The following is a 21,630-nucleotide window of genomic DNA, read 5'->3' on the forward strand; positions in this document are numbered from 1 at the left end:
ATAAAGGCAGAAGAGGATCATTTTGGAAAAATAAAATCGGAATCATATTCAGGGCTCCTGGAAAAGTATCAAGAAGCATTATCAAGAATCTTTTAAAAGCACAAAATATGTTATTTAATGTTTGATCAAGCAGCTCAAAATATCCCTGTTCAAGCTCAGAAACAAAAGTATTCATGAAGAAAACATCACCCTTATTTCAGCCTACTAATAGGGTTAATTGTTAATTCATTCTCTATCCAAGAATGGACAATATCAGAAAAATCACCTAATTTTTATGCACAAAAGCTAAGCAAAGGATTTTGTTTCGAGATATAAAAATAAAAACAAATGGAAAGAATTGCAAAGGATGTAACTTATTAATTCCTGAGATATTTCATTACATTTTGTCTAAAGATTCAAAGATTACCTCTACATGAGAGAGGGTTCCTGGTAACTTGCATTGACTTTTGAGACAAAAACATTTTTTTTCTTTAAATAACAGTTTTTATTTAAAACTTTTCCATCCAGAGTTCTTGGTGCTAAGATATAAACTGACAAAGGTGAGCTGGGATGTATAGACATGGCATAGAGGACCCAGGAGGTCACAGGTAAATCCATAGAAGAAAGAAAAGGGACTCAAGATCAAAACAGTATTATGTGTTTTCAGGGCAAACGGGTCACTTTTACTCATAATGTTCAAAAGGTCATTAAAATGTGTTATGTCAAAGAACAGCAGGTATCTTGTCGAGAAATACATCAACTATCAAAGCATGAATGATAACAATTCTATTTTCAAAAGTGTCAAAACACAGCATTTGATCATTAGTACCAAAAAACACTTGATTTTTGTGTTCTACATTTTTCTTTTCTGTTTTCCCTTAGCTTCACTCTACTTTTGATGATAAAAACCCTTAAGTAAAGATTGCGTATAGCCACAATCTAAAAGCATCCAAAGGCACACAAAAAGTGTTTTAGATTAGATTAATAATATTTTTTGAAATACCATCTATCATCTAACAAAGGCAATTCTTTTTAGAAATGAGAAAATGTGAAATTTTAAAAAAATAAATTTTTAAGAAGAGGTGGTTTGTTTTGTTTTTTTTAGTGGATGTTTAGGCATAAAAGATTAATGCCTTTGTACCCTCCTTGATGCTATCACTATTCTTTTTTTTTAATATATTTTTATTGATTTTTCTTACAGAGAGGAAGGGAGAGAGATAGAGAGGTAGACACGTCGATGAGAGAGAAACATCAATCAGCTGCCTCCTGCACACCCCCTACCGGGGATGTGCCCGCAACCAAGGTACATGCCCTTGACCGGAATCGAACTTGGGACCTTTCAGTCCGCAGACTGATGCTCTATCACTGAGCCAAACCGGTTTTGGCTATCACTATTCTTTTTAAAAACATTTTTTATTGATTCCAGAGAGGAAGGAGGAGAGAGAGAAAGAAACATCAATAATGAGAATCACTGACCAGTTGCCTCCAGCACATGCTCCCTACTGGGGATGGAGCCCACCACCCAGGCATGTGCCCTGACTAGGAATCCAATTGTGATCTCCTGGTTCATAGGTCAACACTCAACCACTGAGCCATGCTAGCTGAGCTACCTTCTCACCTTTTAACCTCAAGCTCCCTTCCCCTCTCTTTTACCCCCTTCAATCCCCTTCTTCCTCTCCCCTATATACTGACTACTCAGGAGGTCACCTTCAATCCCTTCTCAAGGTTTAATAAAGCATATTTCAGGAACTAACCTAATTTCTAAGCTTTGAACTTGAATATCTTATTGCCTATCAACATCTTCACTTTTAAAAATATTTCCCTTAAATCCACATAGGTTTATTTTAATGTTATACACTATAATAGTCCATATAACAATGGCTATATCTTTCCAAACAAGAAGAACATAGTTTGACAACCATAAAATATACTAATGAGTATAGTACTAGATTATAGATTTACTACATTACAACACAAATTTTCTGCTTAGCTCATGAAATGTTTTTCTCACTTGTCTAGAAGGTAAAAGATTTTTCAACATAATTTTATGCAATCTTTTATATCCTTTTGTAGCATTGAAAAGATAGTACCTGTCAAGTCATGTCCATGAAATTTAATTCTACTAAAAGAGATGCAATTTCTCTCCCTAAATATAAAAGCAACCAAAATCCAAAAGAAATTGCATTTGCCATACAAGATAAATATATCCACACAAATTTTTATAATAAATCATTTTAGAGGACTATTGGAAATAACTTAAAATTCAGGAGGACCGAAACAAGAAAGAAGCCTGAGGTTGACTGATTTTTTACCAATAAATTGGACATTTCCTCTATATTCTAGCAGTAGAAATGAAAGCAATCTGGCCTTTTCTTAAGAGTAGGAGACAATTTCTATTTCACCAGACTTTACTATAGAGCAAACAATCAATAGAATCATGAAGTGACTTTGATAAGAATGCTTCTACGCTCTTCTAATTAAGTCCAAACAAGAATAAAACATCAACAGTCTCAAAGATAACTAACTAGTTTGGCTTTTACCACATTTTGCAGTTAAGTGATTAAGTGTGCAATAGTGTCAATGGATGTGAGCTATGGTACTTTAAAATTGTTTCATTTTTTTTTCATAAAAATATGACTAGAAAATTACTTATTTCATATAGAATTATATGAAATTCTATAATTATAGAAGATAAATAAATCCTAGATATTTGCTTCCAGCAGGCCCTGGCCTCCACTTGTAGTGCTGAAAAAAAAAGGGGGGGGGGGGGGAAGAAAAAGGAAAAAAAGGAGGGGCTGGAACTTTGGGTTACTAGAGGCCGGATGCACAAAATTCGTGCAAGAGTAGGGCTTCCTTCCCCTGGCTGCTGGCACTGGCTCCCCTTTGGCCCCAGGGATCCAGGCTTCCCTGGCAGCCTCAACTTTGTCCAGAAGGTTGTTTAGAAGGCTGTCTGGTCTAATTAGCATATTACACTTTTATTATTATACTAGTGGCCCAGTGCATGACCTTCGTGCACAGGAGGGGGAGTGTTCCTCAGCCCAGCATGCACCCTTTCCAATCTGGGACCCCTCGAAGGATGTCCTACTGCCGATTTATGGGGATTGGGCCTTAACCGGAAGGTGGACATCCCTCTGACAATTCAGGACTGCTGGCTCCAGCCACTCACCTGCCTGCCTGATTGCCCCTAACCACTCTGCCAGCCAGCCTGCTCGCCTCCAACTGCCCCCCACTGCCGGCCTGCTTGCCCCCAACTGCCCCCTGCCTCCAGCCTGGTAACTCCCAATGACCCTCATAACTGTTACCCCGGCTGGGCTGCTCACTCTAAACTGCCCCCCCTTCCCCCGCTGTACAGATCACCTCCAACTGATCCCCACTGACGGCCTGCTCACCCCCAACTGGCCCCTGTGCTGGTCTCCTTACCCCCAACAGCCCTTGCCATCCCATCCTGGCCTGATCACCACCCCGACGACCCAAGGTCCCAGCCCCTCCTATTTCTTTTTTTCTTTTTTTTTCTTTTTTTTTTTTTTCAGCTCCTCCTTGAGCAGAGGCCTGGGCCAGCTGGAAGCATGTATCTAGGATTTATCTTCATTTCTAAAACAGCGATCAGATTATAAAAGGGCTGAGTCTGTTTCCAGTTCATATTTTCATCTATTGTACAATAACTGTAATTTCCTCTTGGAGAACTTAGAATGTTTTGCTTTTGTTACTTAACAAATCATCCCCCCAAAATAATGGTCTATTAAAAACATTCAGCCCATTAGTTGGGGGATTGGGATCTGGGGCTTGGTTAGACTCAGTGGTTCTTCAGGTTCCAGCTGGGCTCATTGAGCATCTGCAGTCAGCCGCGTGGGCAGGTCTGAATGAGCTCTCTCTCGTGGTTGAAATGATTATTATTTGATCCATGTGGTCATTCATCCATGTAGCAGTCAGTCATAGGCCAGTTCTCAGGATCGCAATAGAGACACCATATGTTTGCAGTGGCTGGGGGGGCCTAGACTCCAAATTGGCACAATACTGCTTCTGCTTCATTCTCTTGGCCAAAGCAAGTCACACGGCCAGCCCAGATTCAGAAGACTGGGAAACACACTTACGTTTTTCAAGTAGCTGCATTGGGAAGTTGCATCGCAGGGGCACAAATAAAGGGAGGAGAAGAATTTATGGTTCTTTCTGTAATCTATTGAAATACTTTTAGTATTTTTTTCAAGCTAGCATGTTTATTATTCCATATAATATTTTCCCCAAAATAGTCTGTAATAAAAACTTATTACTGTAAATGCTACTTGATATTGAATGTGGGAAATATGCACTGAAAGAGCTGGAGAGGAAATATAACATATTTATTAAATCTTCATTTTCAGATGAAAATGTATGCCTAGAGAGCTCATACGATTGCCTACAACTGATGGCTGCAACCCTCAAACCAAATCTCCTGATAGCCATCCAAAGACATTTTTTTAGCAATCCACACTCTACCCGGGCTGACAGTAAGAACTTATCTCTAATATTTATTTTCAGTTAAAAATATCTCAAAATATATGTACTATGATGCTAAAATATTTATCAGTGACCCATAACTGAAATGTATTCATAATTGACATATTTGAATCTTTTTAAAATTTTAATTATCCCCAAGAAGCCTCACTTGCATATTGGTTTTGAAATCAGACTTCTGTTGTCCTCATTCAAATTTTTCAAATATGTGTATTAAATATGCAGATACAAGCTGCTACACAGACACATTAGTGCTGATTGATTTAAATGGCCATAATTAAGCCTGAAAATAGTTCATTACATATATACATATATATATATAATGAAATCTTACAGAATAAAAGAAATATGAAAATTACAAATTTTATATATAAAAAGCTAAATATTAATTGCTTCCCTTATTCATCACATATAATGAATGTTTTAATGATCTCTTTTCTATAAATTATGTCAAAAATAAGTCAGATGAGGCCAAGAAAATAAAGAAAAATAAGTTAATTTCTAAGCAAATTGACAACTCCATGAGTAACCATCCAAAGAGTATTTAAAATAACACATCCTATACAATCAAAGGCCAGCGACCATAATGGCATCGCAACCAGAACGACCAATGGACCAGTCGCTATGAGGTTCATTGATGACCTCTTGGTCCCTCCCTCCCTAGCCTGCAGGCTCCGATCACTGGACGGCCAACGGGAACCATAGGGGACTGGGCTGGGTGAGGACTAGTGAGAGCCAGTGGAAGGCAGACCTCTTGGTCCCTCCCCACAGCCCACAGGAACCGATTGATCCTCAGTTTCTTCCGAAAGAAACGTGGCACCTCCACTGCACAGCCTCACAGGTCACGGACTCACCGCCGTGAGAGGCTCTGGAGCAGAGACTTTAACAAGGACTTCAGTGCCTGCATCGACCCTCAGCCTTCACTGCTGGGAGGTGGATGGAGAACATCAGCTTTAAAGCACAAACACCCTCCTCAGGAAGAACCTGCCACCTCCCTACTCCACAGCCACTCGGGTCTGCAAGAAACTGTATGCTCCTCCCTGCAGGCTGGGTGAGACCAGAGCCTGAGCTGAGTGGTTCTGAGATTGGGGAGGGGCCGAGTCATGCAGCTGGGCCAGGGCAGGGACAGAGGGAGAGAGGGCAGGGCAGGAGAAAAGGGGGCAGCCCTGGTTCCCTGCGCCTCCTCCCACAGGCATAGCCCTTCCTGGTTGAGTTTCCCACATCATTGTTAGGGCTGATGATGATGTTGGGCTGGTGATGCTGGCTGTGAAAGGAGCCACAAGGGAGAGAAGAGACAGGAGCAGAGAAAGGGCATTAATTTACTTCTTTAAAGGGAGCAAAGGGCCAGATGCCCTTTGATGGCACATGGCACCTAAGGCAGAGTGGGCTGATCTTTTGATCACCAGATGGCGAATGAGGAAACAGGGTGGGTGGCAGGAGCGGGGATGGCGATTGGACAGAAAATGGCGCTGATCGCAGGCTAGACCTAGGGACCATACCCAATTTTGTGCACTGGGCCTCTAGTCTAATAAAAGTGTTATATCAGGAAGGTCAATTAAAAAGATTTTTTTTAATGGATGACACTAGATGAATATGGACTAAATTTGTATTTGGAGCTTTCTGGAAATATGAAAGTAGAAAAATAAAAACAAAATAAAACAAGATATCTACTCACTACTTCTAATTTAAAAAGGTGGGATAATTTTGGCTAAACATTTATTTATACTTATATTTATCCATACTCCTATTTAGTCTATGCAAAAACCACTGCATTATATTTATTAATGGTCCATGTGTGAAGCATTTGAATGTCAGTTAGAAATAACTAAATAAATAAGCAAGTAAATAAAATGTGCAGATGCACATTAAATACTAGAGGGTAGTATCTACTTATGAAAGATGATTATACAGCCAATTTACCCATGAACAGTTTGCCAAGGCTCAGAAATATAAGTGTAGGAGCTATGTTTCTCTTCATCCACACTGAATCCCTATAGCTGAAGAAGAGCCAAGCTTGGGCTCAAAGGAGACTCTGTGAAAAAGTTATTCAAGTAAGTAATGTGACTACCACTGAGGTAGTATCATTCAGGATTAAATCACATCATGTGACTCAGAGTTTAGGGCTTGGACTAAGACAACAAACTAAATGCTTTTATTATATGAACCACATATGTGTTAAGCATTAAATAAATATTTATACATGTTGCATATTTATAAATATTACAATAAAAATCAGCCTAAAAGTATTTTCTTCTCTATAGTCACAAATCACTCAAAGATGAAAACTATGATCATAAAATGTATGAAAACATTTTTTTACTTTAGTTATTATTGAAGGTAGAAATTAATTATCAGACCTATATTGAGAACAAGTTTAGATTCTATTTTACAAATATTGTTATCTCTCATATGGTTTGTTTTTTCTCTACAATCTTCTATGTAGCCATTTTATTACCATGTTAAAGCATCAAAATTAAATAATTAAATGCCAACATTTCAATTATGTGACTTGTCTCTTAAAACCAAATTGTTTGTTATACGAGCTTACCCACCCATATATCCACACCAAGGATGCATTTACCTGGTGTTAAACAAAGAAGGACTTTGGTATGTTTGCCTCATTAACTTTATAAAGTCTTTTCCCATTTTCTCAAAAATAAGTTTATTCCAAATGTTTTTAAATCAACTTCAAACTAATTCCAAACACACTTGAATAAAATGACAAATGTACTGATGATAATGGAAAGGAGAAAAAAAAAATCCAAGCACAAATCTCTAGAGAAATTAACAAAGAAATGCAGCATACCCAACCAGGCAAGAGTGAGAAAATAAATATTATAACTGCAATTAAAAATAAAGTATTTAATGGACTGTAAAGGGAGGTGGGAATTAGCTGCCTGATAGATTTCAAACTTTTGAGTTAAATCTATAATACCTGTTTACCTTGCTATAATTCAGAGACTACAATTGCCTGGAGGTCACCTTTGAGGAAGCAGAGAAAAATCAATATTTTTCACTATTAGCTAAGTAGTGTCATTTACCTCTATTAAATAAAGCCTTCATGAGGTAAAGGAAAAACACACATGCAACAACAAAACAACCAAGGCTAACAGTGGGAATTTTGGTTTGTGATCAGATATTCCCTGAACAATTCTTCCTAGTTATCAAAATATTTCTGACATCCTCTGACATGTAGATGGGAACCTAGCAGGGTTTCTGGTTGGGGAACTAACACCAGAGTGAGATTTCTAAGGGTACCAATGGTGACCCAGTCTAGGAAGAGAGACCCAAAGGATTAACTAAAAGTTCTGTCCTAGGAGTGTAGAGGGTCAGAGCTAAGAGAATCTAACAACAGCATCAATAGGAGCCCAAGAAATGGGCACTGCATTAGTAATGAAAGACTAGATCAAAATGATCAGAAGTCAATAGATCTTGGATAAGAGTGAAGAGAGATAATAATTTTATTACTAATAATAAATCAATTACTTATTTGGATTCACCTGAGCTCTTACAACAAGGCACCCATTGTGCAAAACTCAACAGATAGAATGATGAAAAAAGTAGACATTTCACCTCTCCAAAAATGTTCACTGTTATGCTAGTGAAATTCACATAATTTCCCGTGGAATTTTGATTACCACATAACATGATACTATAATGTCAAACTGAACTAAAATTTAACAGTTTTCATTATAGATATCTCACCTGTCACTGGAGTTTATGAGGACTTGGAATCTGGCTACTTCTTTTAAACATGCTATTGAACTTACCCTCATCTTTCTACTCATTGAAAATTAATTTCTTTTAATTTAATAAATCAGGGGAAAGAGAGTTTTTCTGAAAATTAATTTCAATGGAATTCATTCTGACAAAATACACCCTCCAGTATGTATGCCTTAATTTATTCTGTTCAGAACCATAGTCATTATCAGCAGATTGACTTTTGAATGACTTTGGATATATTGTGATAATCTACATCAGAATATTTTCACAAACCCATTAAAATTCAAAACTAATTCATTTCAAATGTACTGGGGAAATGGATTAATTTATTCAAAGTATATAATGTGGTTTGTGTTGTAATTCAGAATTTGGATCTAAAGAGATAATCAGTTAATTCCTAACTTGTCTATTTACTAGAAGTAAACTTGGATAATTTCTGAAATAGTCTATGCCAATGAAAACTGGACAGTTTGATGAAGGAAAACCAATAGTATTTAGTAATTAGTTCCCTATCAAATAATGATATAATACATTTTCACATTCAGGTATCATAATACAGATCTCAAATTTCTATAACCTATATCATTACTAAATATTATGGAAACCCATAGTTGTGTGAAAACATGTTAATATTTTTAAAATTCAAGATCTCTCTCTCTCTCTCTCTCTCTCTCTCTCACACACACACACACACACACACACACACACACAAATGACAACAAGTAATAAATCAGAGGGAAATAGCAACACAAACAAAATAATAATCAGTTGCCCTTTTAAAGAATTACAGTGAGCCTAAAAGGCATAAAATATAAAACCTGCAGTCAACCACTTAAAATAACTCTTACTTACCTTGATGAAATAGAAAAAGAAAATGCAACTTACTAAACACTCAATTTGCCTTAAATCAAATACTAAGTTCAGAATAAATCAAATTTCTGATATGTTTGATATACTGATTGTTTCTTTCATTTTAAGCAACAATCCTCATAGATGCAAAAACAAACTTTTGAAATTCACAGATGTGGAATGAGACTTTTACCTGTGAATATGTTAGGGCTGTGTGAAGAAGTTACTTCAATAGGTTCTCAAACTCGCTCTCAGGAAAATATTTAAAGTGCCTGGATGGAAACTATAAATTACCTTCACAATGTCACTTTTAGCTGAAAGGGAAAACCAGTTTCCTCATCATTGTTTTGGAGAATATATTCATCTCAAATACAAAATTAAAAATTGCCTAATTTATAGACTTTGCAATTTTAGGACAATGAATATTCCTTTAGGTTTCTCTATTTAGATTTCTAACATCATGACAAACAAGAATATATTACTTGTCTGTCTCTCTCACTGGACTACAAATTCTACCAGTAAATAGTGGTAGAGATAGGGGAGTAAAAAAAAGTTTTGTTGCTTCATTACATATAAGTCTTTTATCTGTAGATAATTAATTCAGTCTTTTCAGTATTTTTTATTCACAAACTAAAGGGCAATATGTATACGTTCTGCCATAAGTGTGACCAATTAATCGTGCCTCCACATTGTATGCATACCTAATTCCAAGTGCAAAAACCGTATTTGCAAATGAGAAACAATTGTCCTAAGAGTACAGCATTATAAGATAATTAACAAGAAAAGAATACACAGCCCAGGGGGAAAGAATATGGAGGATGAGTTTTTTGCTCAGGATTAGCTGGAAGTCTCAAGACTGTTCCCTCCCCGAGGGTGGCATGCCCAGCTCTATGTTCATATTGTTCAGTAATGAGCCTCACACATTAATCTTCCTTGTGACATTGCACATCTATTTACACAAGATTCTTGATTGTATAGCACATTCTTTGGGAAGACTGCATAATTAGAAGTAAACCCTTACAGTGTCAGATGCCAATCACACACACCACTTTGTATATGTTATGAGAAAAACAGAGAAAATATCCCAAGTTTTTCTGGTTGTTTTTTCTAAATTAAGCCTTTGGAGAGGAACTCGCTCAGCTGGGAAAAAAAATTCAGTAAAGCTTAGCCCACCTTCACTGAGTATAGACACGAAGCAACCAGAATCTCTGCTCATAGCAATGTGCTCTAAGGGGCTGATGCCAACCTTAAAAAAAGTCTCAAGATACTTAAAAACTAGTTTTCTTCTTTTTTTAAATATATTTTTATTTATTTCAGAGAGGGAGATTGAGGGAGAGAAAGATAGAATCATCAATGACAAGAGAGAATCATTGATTTGCTGCCTCCTACAGGCCACACACTGGGGATGGAGCCTGCAACCAAAAGTTTTCATCAAAGCCAATAAAAGAAACCAGGTTTTAAAAAATAAGATAACAGATAAGTTTGATTAAAATTTAATAAGACATGCCAACTGAAAAGACAAACCAGATGAGAAAAAAACATTTTACACTTATATCACTAATAAGGGACTGAAATCCCAAATGCATTAAAATATAGCAGGAATAATTAAAATGGAGAAGAAAAGTACCAATAACATGATAGAAAAACTGGACAGTTCAAATGAAAGGAAACACAAATGTCCCTCAACCATTTGAGAAGATGCTCAATTTTACTCATAAAGAGAGAAATTCAAGTTAATCCTATGCTAGGATAGCTTTTCTCATCTATCAGACTGGCACAATTCCAGGAGCTCAACAGCATACGCTGGAAACACCGGGGAAAACAGGATTCTCAAACACTGCTGATGGGAATACAAATCACTAAAACTCTTGCAGAAAGAAATTTGGCAATACCTACAAAAATTACATATGTATTCACTATAGGATCAAACAATTACACATCTAGAAATTTATCCAAAAAATACAGTAGCAATGTATTAAAAAGGCATACAAATCAATCTATTAATTGCAGCAAACATATAAATAGGAGACTGACATAATAGTATGCTGAGGAAGAAATTAACACTGGCATATTCTTTAGGATATATTGTTGAATAAAAAATATCAAGATGGAGTATGTGTGGAATGCTGCAACATGTATACTTGGGGTATCTTTTATGTCAAGAAAAAAACAATGAAAGAATAAACAGTTAAACAAAATAGTTTCCTTTATGGAAAGGAAGTCTCTAGAGAAAGATGGAGAAAATAGGAATGGAAGCCAACTTTGGAACTATATACAAACTTTACATAATTATTTTATAAAAATTAAAAAGCAATTCCTAAAAATTAAAAGTGGTATAAAATAATGATCTTATTATGTATTCAGCTGTCAGCATAATCACATAAAGAGAAATTGCTTTAATGTTTCTGAAAAATTGCTAGTAAGATGTAATCCTCTGGATATAAAGAATGATAGATGATAGATAGATAGATAGATAGATAGATAGATAGATGATAGATAGATGATAGACAGCTAGATAGATGATAGATATATAGAGACAGACTGACCAACCAAAATCTTCAGTAATCATATATATACACATTCTTCTTATTTAAAATTCTACAATGTTAAAATAGATCATCTTAATCTGGCCTCCAAATGATATTCACTGTTAACATTATTTTCTGGTCTTAGTGTAAGTGGATAATGACATTTGTCTCTATTAGAATTTGTCTAGTCATTTATTTTCATTAAGTCATCATATCTCATCTGTACAAAAAAAATGTATTGACTGTAGTGTGAGTGGGAGATTAATGTCTCTAATGCATGCAAAACTCCTGGCATAAAGTAGCAAGTCCCAAGTAACCTACCAGAGTGTTTATAAGCAATAGAATTAAAAGACCTCGGGTCAAAACCTGCCTCTGTCATGTATGAGCATGGGTGCTCTTAAGCAAGTTACTTCCACTACCTGGGCTCCAGTTTCTCTACCTATAAAATAACTCCCCTCACAAACATGTCCGGAAGGTCTCAATGAGCTAGTATGAAGTGCTATTTCAATGTCTGGCAAGTAGTGCTCAATGATGGTGATTCTTCCTTCACAGGATTTCAATCATAATCCATAGTATTGAATTTTATATGGAGTTTTATGTTCTGCTTTCTTTCAATGCACACCAGAGTGGTAACATTTACCTCGCTATTAAAAAGCTTTCATAAGCCCCCTTCTTAATGGAACAAGTGCCACATTGGCAGGTGGTGAGGGAGGCAGAAGGAGCATTTCCTGTTGGAGGGACAGCTCTCTGCATTTTCATGAGCAAGACTTCCTGGGGTGGGAGGGTAGGGGATCCCCAGTCCATGATTTTGTCAAACTTTTACGTTAAGGCTGCAAGTTGTCTAGCCATAGATAAATGCTTATATTAATTGTGTGCCACTTAATTTTGCTAAATGCAGAGTCCCCTTCCTTTGCGTGGCTGCGAACATCAGAAAGCTTTTGTCTCCTTGGACAATAATGTCCGTCATGCAGGGAGCTTCACGTTGGCTATTTTTATTTACAACAAGGGCAGCTATGCTCCTGAGTGACAGTTAAATTTGTTGAAGGTATTAAATTGCTAATGCTAATTCATTTTACAATCTTCTGCACTGATTTAATATATTAGACTGCCACTCAAAGTCGTAATAAACAACGCAGCACTCTTAGTTGGAAATCATCCTGTCAGATCTGGGGATTTCAAAAAACGCCTACCCACACTCAGAGTTTACAAACACATTTTTTATTCTCGGTGGGCTGCCCCACAAACCAGTGACATAAAGACTTCCATTTTCATCTCTTGTCAAAGAATTTGCAACTCGCACAGAGTCATCACAAACACCTGGCTGCAATCTCTGAGTTGGGAAATCATTCTTAACATAGGGAGGTAAGGATGCTGGTTCACCTAAGGGAAGAAAGCACTTAAAACTTATTATCTGCTAACTTTATGGAGTTGTCATGGTTTCACATATGTATTTCCAAGGTCAGACTGAAGCACAATAGGCATAACAAAAGAAAAGAAAAAAGCCTGCTGAATAATCACAGAAACCTACCTAGTAGTAAAGATATGATAGATATCATATGTATATATAGGTTAACCCGCAAAAAATGTATACGTCCTTCGAATAATTATAAAGGCAGAATATATTTGTTTTTCAAAATGTAATAGAATCTACAGCTATCAGCTGTTAAAAGTATGTATACGTGCCGGGACCAGTTTGGCTCAGTGGATAGAGCGTCGGCCTGCGGACTGAAAGGTCCAGGGTTCGATTTCGGTCAAGGGCAGGTACCTTGGTTGTGGGCACATCCCCAGTGGAGGGTGAGCAAGAGGCAGCTGGTCGGTGTTTCTCTCTCATCAACATTTCTAACTCTCTGTCCCTCTCAATTCCTCTCTGTGTAAAATCAATAAAATATATTTAAAAAAAATAAATGTATACGTTTTGGGGACACTATATATATATAATATCTATAAGTATATGGCTATCAAGAGAAAGTGTCTGATCCAGATTAGATCAAGAAAAAAAAATAATATCCCAGTAACACTGCATTTTAAAATTCTCAAAGCATTTTATATATTCTATCTTATAGATTTTTACAATTGAATATGGCAAAGTGTGTGTGTGTTGGGGGGCGGGGGGTGAATTACTCCCTTTCACAAATGAGAAAAGTAGGAATTCCAGTGAGGAAAAATGGCACACTCAGACTTATATAGATACATGAGCTCAATGTCTTAATGTTCTAACATCCTTTCTTTTGCTTAAGTGAAAAAAAAAATTATTAGCATTTTTAATTACTAGCGAGGTTAATCATATTTTTGTAAACCTATTCTTTTTATTTCCTCTAATATAATTTTTCTTTGCAGCTTTGTTGAGGTATATCTGACAAAATTGTAAGATAGTTAAAGTTCACAACAATATGAATATATGAGTGAGAAAAGATTCCTCCATCAAGTTAGTTACTTTTATATTTTTCCATGTATAAGATGCTATTTTTTTTCTAAAATCATTTGAAAATCAATTAGATTTCCTTATACACAGATGAAAGCTGCACCTGTGGGAGTAATAAGCTTCCTCCAATCATGAGCCTTATTGTTACTGACGTCAGCTGATACCATAATTGGAAGTGGAGGTGGGGAGTGCACAGATGCAATAGGGACCAGAATGTTCTGAGCCCATAAAGATGTCAAAAAATAAAAAGACAAATACCAGTAAGAAAGTGTCTTATTCTACAAAATTCAAACTGAATGTATTCAGCTATGCAAAAGAGCATGGAAATAAAGCTGCAGAGAGACAATTTGGACCTCCTCCCGCTGAGTGTATGATCAGACAGTGGAGAAAACAGGAAGAACAACTCCTTAAGATGAAAAACAAAAACAAAAAAAGGCCTTAAGGGGAAAACCAGCAAAATGGGCAAACATGGAGCAGAGGCTTAAGACTTGGGTTATGGAGCAGCGCCAGAGTGGCTTGTGTGTGTCAACCAAGCTTATTCAATGTCAGGCAAGGATGTCTGTAAGTGAAATGAACATTGTTGATTTTATAGGAAAGGCAAAATGATACTTCGATTTCATGAGGAGAGAAGGGTTGGCCATGAGAACATGAACAAAGTTAGTTCAAAATATGCCACCCGTTTATGAGGATAGAATCCAACAGTTTCACTCCTATGTCATACGACTTTGGAAAAAATATGACTTTGAACCAAGTTATATTGCAAACATGGATGAGATGCCTCTCAACTTTGATGTGCCTTCTGACAGAACTGTTGATGTAAAAGGAATCAAAACAGTGGCAATCAAGACAAGTGGCCATGAAAAGCCACACTATATTGCTGTGCTTCCATACTGTTCAGGTGGTACTAAACTGCCTCCTAGGCAGGGGTTCGGGGCATGGAGGGTGGCTCTTAAAGAAGCCACTTCTACTGGTCTTTGATCAGTACTAAGCACATTTAACAGAAAAGACAAAAGGGGTTGCATCAGATTTGCAAACACACCTAGCCGTTACTCCCCGGACTTACAGGTCAGCTACAGCCACTGGATGTTTCAATCAACAACCATTTAAAGCCCTGATGAGAGAAGAATGAGCAGATGGATGAAAAAAGCAGTTGATAACTTGACACCGACAGGAAGAGTGAAAAAAACCATTGCTGAGCTCTCTCATGGGATCCTAAACTTATGGTATGGCATCAAACAAGAGGGATTGTGAAGTCCTTCAAGAAATATGGAATCAGCAATGCCATGGACGGAACTGAGGATGGTCTTATATATACTAGTATAGACAGTGACTCAGAAGACAGCAGTGATACAACAGAAGTTGAAGAAATTGATATGTCTGGAACTAATAGAGGGTGAATAAAGTGATACGCTGCTTAATATCATAGTACTGGTATGTAAACATTACCTACGGTAATTATTAAGTAAAAATGTGTTCTGTTTTATGTTTAAAATATTAGGTTGGGGTTGGAAAAGTGGGGGGCGTCTTATATATAGGGGTGTCTTATACAGAGAAAAATACGGTAACATTCCTGTTAACAGAGTAATTGTCAGGAACTGGCTGGGGTGGGGGTACAAAATAAGGAGAGGTTAGAAAAAAGGTACAAACTTTCAGTTGAAGGTATATAAGGCCTGAGAACCTAGGGTATAACATAGTGACTATAACTGATAACACTGCATATATTTATATTCACAGTCTTGTATGACTGAAATTTACTAGTAGAACTTAAGTTTTCACACACACCAAGTTCTTATTTCTTTTTGTTCTACAAAAAGAAATGAGTAGCTTTGTAAGAAAAAAACTGTAACTTCTTTTTTATTAATTTGGAGGGAATCCTTTATGAAAATAGGTAAGTTGGAAACTTGTTTGGGGTAAAGAGTTTCAAAACAGACTTTAGTAAGCAATGTAAGTATAGTTCAAAAACTGACCACATGCTGTAAAGCTGAAGACAGAAAATAGACAAAGGCTCTGTCATTTGAGTAAAGACACGGTACGCAAATAAATATCAACATCTGACATTACCATGTGTGTAAGAAGTGTATGAAGTAGAACAAATCAGAGCCAGGAATAAAGCTTTGAGGAAAGGTGCCATGTTAGCCAGATAGAGAGGGATGGCTTCTCCCAGTAGAAACGCTACTGAACAGAAATAAGAAGAGCAGGAAGGAGTCAGTGAGGTGAACACGGAGGGGAAAACATCCTAAGAGGTAGCTACAGAGATAACCATTAAGATGGAATCTTACTGTACTGCTCATCTATTGAACTTTTTTCAAAAGCTACTTTGAAAAAAATGAAAGTGACTAGCAAGAAAAAATCAAAATAAAACACGAGATATCATATAGATTTCTTTTTAAATTTCCAGGAACTGTTCTGGATGCCACAAACTCTCAATTTAATTTACTATCTGGTTTTGTCCAATCCCTTACTCATGAAAACACTAAAACTTCTGCCAGAAAGGTGCTCTTTGATGCAGAGAGGGTCACCAGAAGAGGCCAGCTGGCTGCCTTCCAAAAGCTTCACTGGGATTGCATTCACTACCAAGGCTTAAGGTCCTGCAGATTCAGCAATGCTTTTGTCAACTCAATGAAAGCAGTTTGAGTGAGTGAGTGAGTGAATGAGTGAGTGAGTGTTAGGAAACCAGAGATGGTGGGATGGTCATCAAATCTATGCAATCAGTCAATAAAATCAGAAGGACAATGTATTCATGCACAATGAGAAAGTATCACTCAGAGAGTAGTCCTCATTGCTGTTTATGAAAGTCAACTCCAAATTTCTTAGCACTGGCTGGTCAGTATTAACTGAGTTCCTCTGATGGTCCAAGTATGGTGCTAGCTTTGGAGATGATGAAAACATGGCCTCTGTGATCTGCTCCTTGAGTGCCTCTCCCACCTTGTGTTGCCACCATTCCCCTACAGCAGCGGTCGGCAAACTCATTAATCCACAGAGCCAAATATCAACGGTACAACGACTGAAATTTCTTTTGAGAGACACATTTTTAAACTTTAACTTCCTCTAAAACCACTTCTTCAAAACAGACTTGCCCAGGCCGTGGTATTTTGTGGAAGAGCCACACTCAAGGGGCCCAAGGGCTGCATGTGGCTCGTGAGCCACAGTTTGCCGACCATGGCCCTACAGTTATCTCCAGCCACACTGGTCAAAGAGAGTGTGCAGACTCGCCCAGCTGCTCCAAACCTCAGCTCTTTTGCAAACGTTTTCCTCTTTTGTAAACATTTTCCTCTCTGTGGCATGCCCTTCGTGCCTCGTCTACCTGGCAAACACCTTCTCTTTCTTCAAAATCCGAGGCTTCTAACTCACCCAACATTAATTGCTGCCACTGTTTTATCTCTTCTTCTCTAGCACTCGCTAGTATTATAATATCCGTGACCCTATGGTATAATTATTTGTTAACTTTAATCTTTTTAGATTCTAAATGACTTCAGGTCAAAGACAAAACTGTCCTCATTTCTGAATTCTCAGCTTCTCATCCAGTGCCTAATAGTCAATACATGCTGAGCAAATGTTGGCTGAAAGCATTAATGAATATGCGATACCAAAAATAAATGCTATAAAAATTAATAAAAGAAAAGGCTCGCAGTTGGATGGGGCCTGTGGCATGTTGGTAACTGTGTAACAACTGGCTCCCCAGGAAACCAAGGGGTCCTGATTTACAGCACTTGTGCATGTTCATGATGTAAATCTCTCACGACATCTGATTTTAATGTGATGTCACTGAATGTGGAGTTGGGAACCAGTAACACACCAATTTCTACTACCATTTTCATAAAATATTCACAAATAAAACCCAGAGCATAGATCATAGTAATAGAGTTTAGAAAATGATTATTTTAATTTCTATCATTTTGGTTTTTACATAACTTAATTAATTGCAAGTTTATATAATTATTTTTAAGTAATGGCCATGCTTAACAACTGGCTTGCAGCATTCCTGAAAGTTTTACAATTGGTTAGTGCAAGCTGGTTAGAGTCAGCACCAGCAAATGGGGCATTGTGAGGGAAGTAGGCAAAGTAGTTAAGAAAATTTTATACAGGCCAAAACTGGTTTGGCTCAGCAGTAGAGCATCGGTCTGCGGACTGAAAGGTCCCAGGTTCAATTCTGGTCAAGGGCATGTATCATACAATGGTTGAGGGCACATCCCTGGTGAGGGGTGTGCAAGAGGCAGCTGGTCGATGTTTCTCTCTCATCGATGTTTCTAGCTCTCTATCTCTCTCCCTTCCTCTCTGTAAAAAATCAATAAAATATATTTTTTAAAAGAAAATTTTATACAGGAGGTAGCATTTGATCTGTTCATTATAAAACAATTCTTTCAATAATGCAAGTATGCTGGATGGAAAATATATAGTCCATTAGGACACTGTTTTTTTGTGTGTTTAACTCACTGGCTATTCCCCTAGTGTCAAGACAAGGGCTAGGTATATATTTAATGCATATTAAATATTTGTTAAATAACTGACTGTTTAATACAAACCACATCTTATTTTATTTTTTAGGTATTTTATTGATTTCAGAGAGGAAAAGAGAGAGAGAAACATCAATGATGAGTAGGAATCATTGATGGGCTGCCTCCTGCACACTCCCTATTGGGGACTAAGCCCACAACCTGGGTATGTGCCCTTGATGGGAATCAAACCCAGAACCCCAGAGTCCATAGGCTTATGCTCCAATCACTGAGCCAAACCAGCTATGGCTATACAAACCACATTTTACAGGCCTCTTAAATGCAATGCTACGTCAACTCATAGAGACCTCCATTGGTGAGATTTGGAATAAAGGACAGTTCATTGGATGCCATTCACACAATTTTCACAAGCTACTTGAATTTTTAAGTGGAGAAGAATGGGAGCCTTGCCCAAGCAGACTTCTGTCATTTAAAAGCAGTCCGTAGCCAATGTTCTAGATATGGTAGCATGGGAAGACAAGAAAAGCTGGTATTACTCTGAATTCTTCTGTGAGCAGCTGAACCAGTGACAGTAACCATGGACCTTGGGATTTCTTGTCCTGTTGGGGAAAATAATCCACTCTTTCTTTAAGCTGCTCTAAACTGAACTTTTTTATTTTCACTCCTCACCTGAGTATATTTTTTCACTGATTTTTAGACAGAGAGAAACATGGATGTGAGAGAGACACATCCATGGGCCCTGACCAGGCCAGTAATCTAGCCAGCAAACGAGGCATGTGCCCTTGACCAGAATCAAACCCGGGACCCTTCAATCTGCAAACCAATGCTCTATGCACTGAGCCAAACCAGCTAAGGCTAAGTTGAATTTTCTGTTATTTGCAACCAATCTTTTTTCTAATTAACATACCTACCACAGTTTGGTGGAGAGCTGTTTTTCCTGAGCATGTGCAGAGGCAAAGGTAAAATTGATAACAGAGCTGGTCTACCGACCATGAGCAAAACGCCTGGGACTTCTGAGCAAAATGCAAACTTTTCTTTCTTCCCAGCTCCGGGCTGCGTTATCATGCAAGAGATGAAGGTTATGCAGTGCATAGAAGGAGCTGGAGTACACGAGACACATAAATAAGCTGCCAACAATAATGGAAGAATGTCATAGCAGACATTTGACATTCCCTGTACAGTTTGGGAAACTGATAAAATCATAATTGTAAAAAAAAAAAAAAAAAAGGGCATGCTGTATTGCCAATCCGGCACTGATTCTCAATATAGTCTGGCACATATGTCTTCCTGCTCTGAGCGAGCGGCAGAAGGAATGAACAAAAAGAAAAGAGCAATTTCCCCACCGTAAATTGGAAAATCTGCCAACCAGCTAAGTGATCTGCCATCAATCAGTGTTAAATTCTCCTTAGCTGCGGAAAATTCAAGGGCTAACTATTACGGAGAGATTTCACACAAGGACTAATGGTATATGACAAACACATTTAAGATCTGCATCGCCCAGCACCCGTTTCGAATGTAACATGGAGAATAAATAATGTTAAAGAAATCCTGCCATGCAAAAATAAGATGTAATCTGTTCAGACATAAATTACACCGAGAAGATTATAGTTCTAGAAAGGCATTTGTGAGCTGACCAAAACAAAGTCAAAAGTGTAATTCGCTCAGAAGGCAACTCTATTTGACGGGTTTGCACGTAAACAGATTTTAAAAAATATTAGGCAGATAAGCTATAGAACAGTGGTCACAGAGGTAGAACTGGAAAAGATCCCAGGTCTCTGATCAGTTACAAATGGCATTCAGTGAGGACTCCGGATAGACACAAATGCAATAGGACAGGCTTTCTATTTCCCAAGAAATACAGTTCTTTGTGAAAATAATAAGTAAACATTTTTCTTTTTTAAACCAAGCTGAGCTACAGACGTAGGGGGAGGAAATAGATGGAAGGTGGGCTCTAGAGGATTTAAATATAAAATTCTCTCTTAAGTTTATGGGACTTTGGTTTTCGGGGAACAGGAAAAAAAATAGCACTGTCTGCGGAAACCTTAATTTGAGACTGTATTCCCAAATTTATTAAGCAGGTCTCAGTTTCCTCGTAGATTTCATGTAAATAACGTGGCTAATCTCATAAGACAGTTAAGAAAGGGCACTAATGCAATATGTAGAAGTTTTATTTAAAATGCTACAGGATTGCTCACACATTTGTAAGATTGTTCTATTATTCTGTTTAAATCTAGGACAAAATTAGTGTTTGTGCGTCAGGAGGAAAAACACTACTGGAGAAGGAAAAAGTTGTAATAAAATATTTAGATAATGAAAACAAACTTGCTGAAATTAAGCTCCCACAGGTTTTGAGAACCATGGAAGCAAAACAGGCAGATAAGGAAAGGCAATTTTTTAATCATAAAAACTAAACATTGTTCATATATTTCCTAAATATTAACACATTTATTCTTCAATTAAGACCTGCTTTTCACAGGTGTGCCATCATGAACCATTTTTCCTTGATTGGATTTTAATTGTTGCTATCAACAAGAGCCTAACATTTTTTGACAAGGTTGAGTCACTTAATGACTCCCACCCATTTACCAAGTCACATAACTCTAAAAAGGGTCCAGTGTTGAGCCATCTGTCACAGTAAACCCACAGTGCCTTGAGATACCAGTGGGTAATCTTATGATGTCCCTACTTGAGTAACTAGGCTGTACTTTTACTGAAGGTAATGGGTACAGAAAGACGACACTGAAATTAAAATTGCTAAAAAATATTCATAGTTCATTTCCAGTGGTTTATGACACTCGGACAATAAAAATAAATCCTGCTACCGACCAGCAAATGGTGTTAACATTTTTTTTTCCTTAAAACATGTTTTTATTAATTTCAGAGAGAAGGGTGAGGGAAAGAGAGACAGAAACATCAATGAGAAAGAATCATTGATCGGCTGCCTCCTAAACACCCCCACACTGAGGATCGAGCCTACAACCTTGGATTGAACCGTGACCTTCTGGTTCATAGGTCGATGCTCAACTACTGAGCCATGCCAGCCAGGTGGTGTTGACATTTTTTAATCTATCAGGTGGTGACATGGAGGTATAGGATGGGAACCTGTCCATATTTAAAATTCCCAGCCTCCAGAACTGAAAAAATACATTTCTATGTTTAAATCACCCAATCTGTGGCATTTTGT

Source organism: Pipistrellus kuhlii, unplaced genomic scaffold, assembly GCF_014108245.1.
Source record: "Pipistrellus kuhlii isolate mPipKuh1 unplaced genomic scaffold, mPipKuh1.p scaffold_m20_p_17, whole genome shotgun sequence".
Classification (NCBI taxonomy): Eukaryota; Metazoa; Chordata; class Mammalia; order Chiroptera; family Vespertilionidae; genus Pipistrellus; species Pipistrellus kuhlii.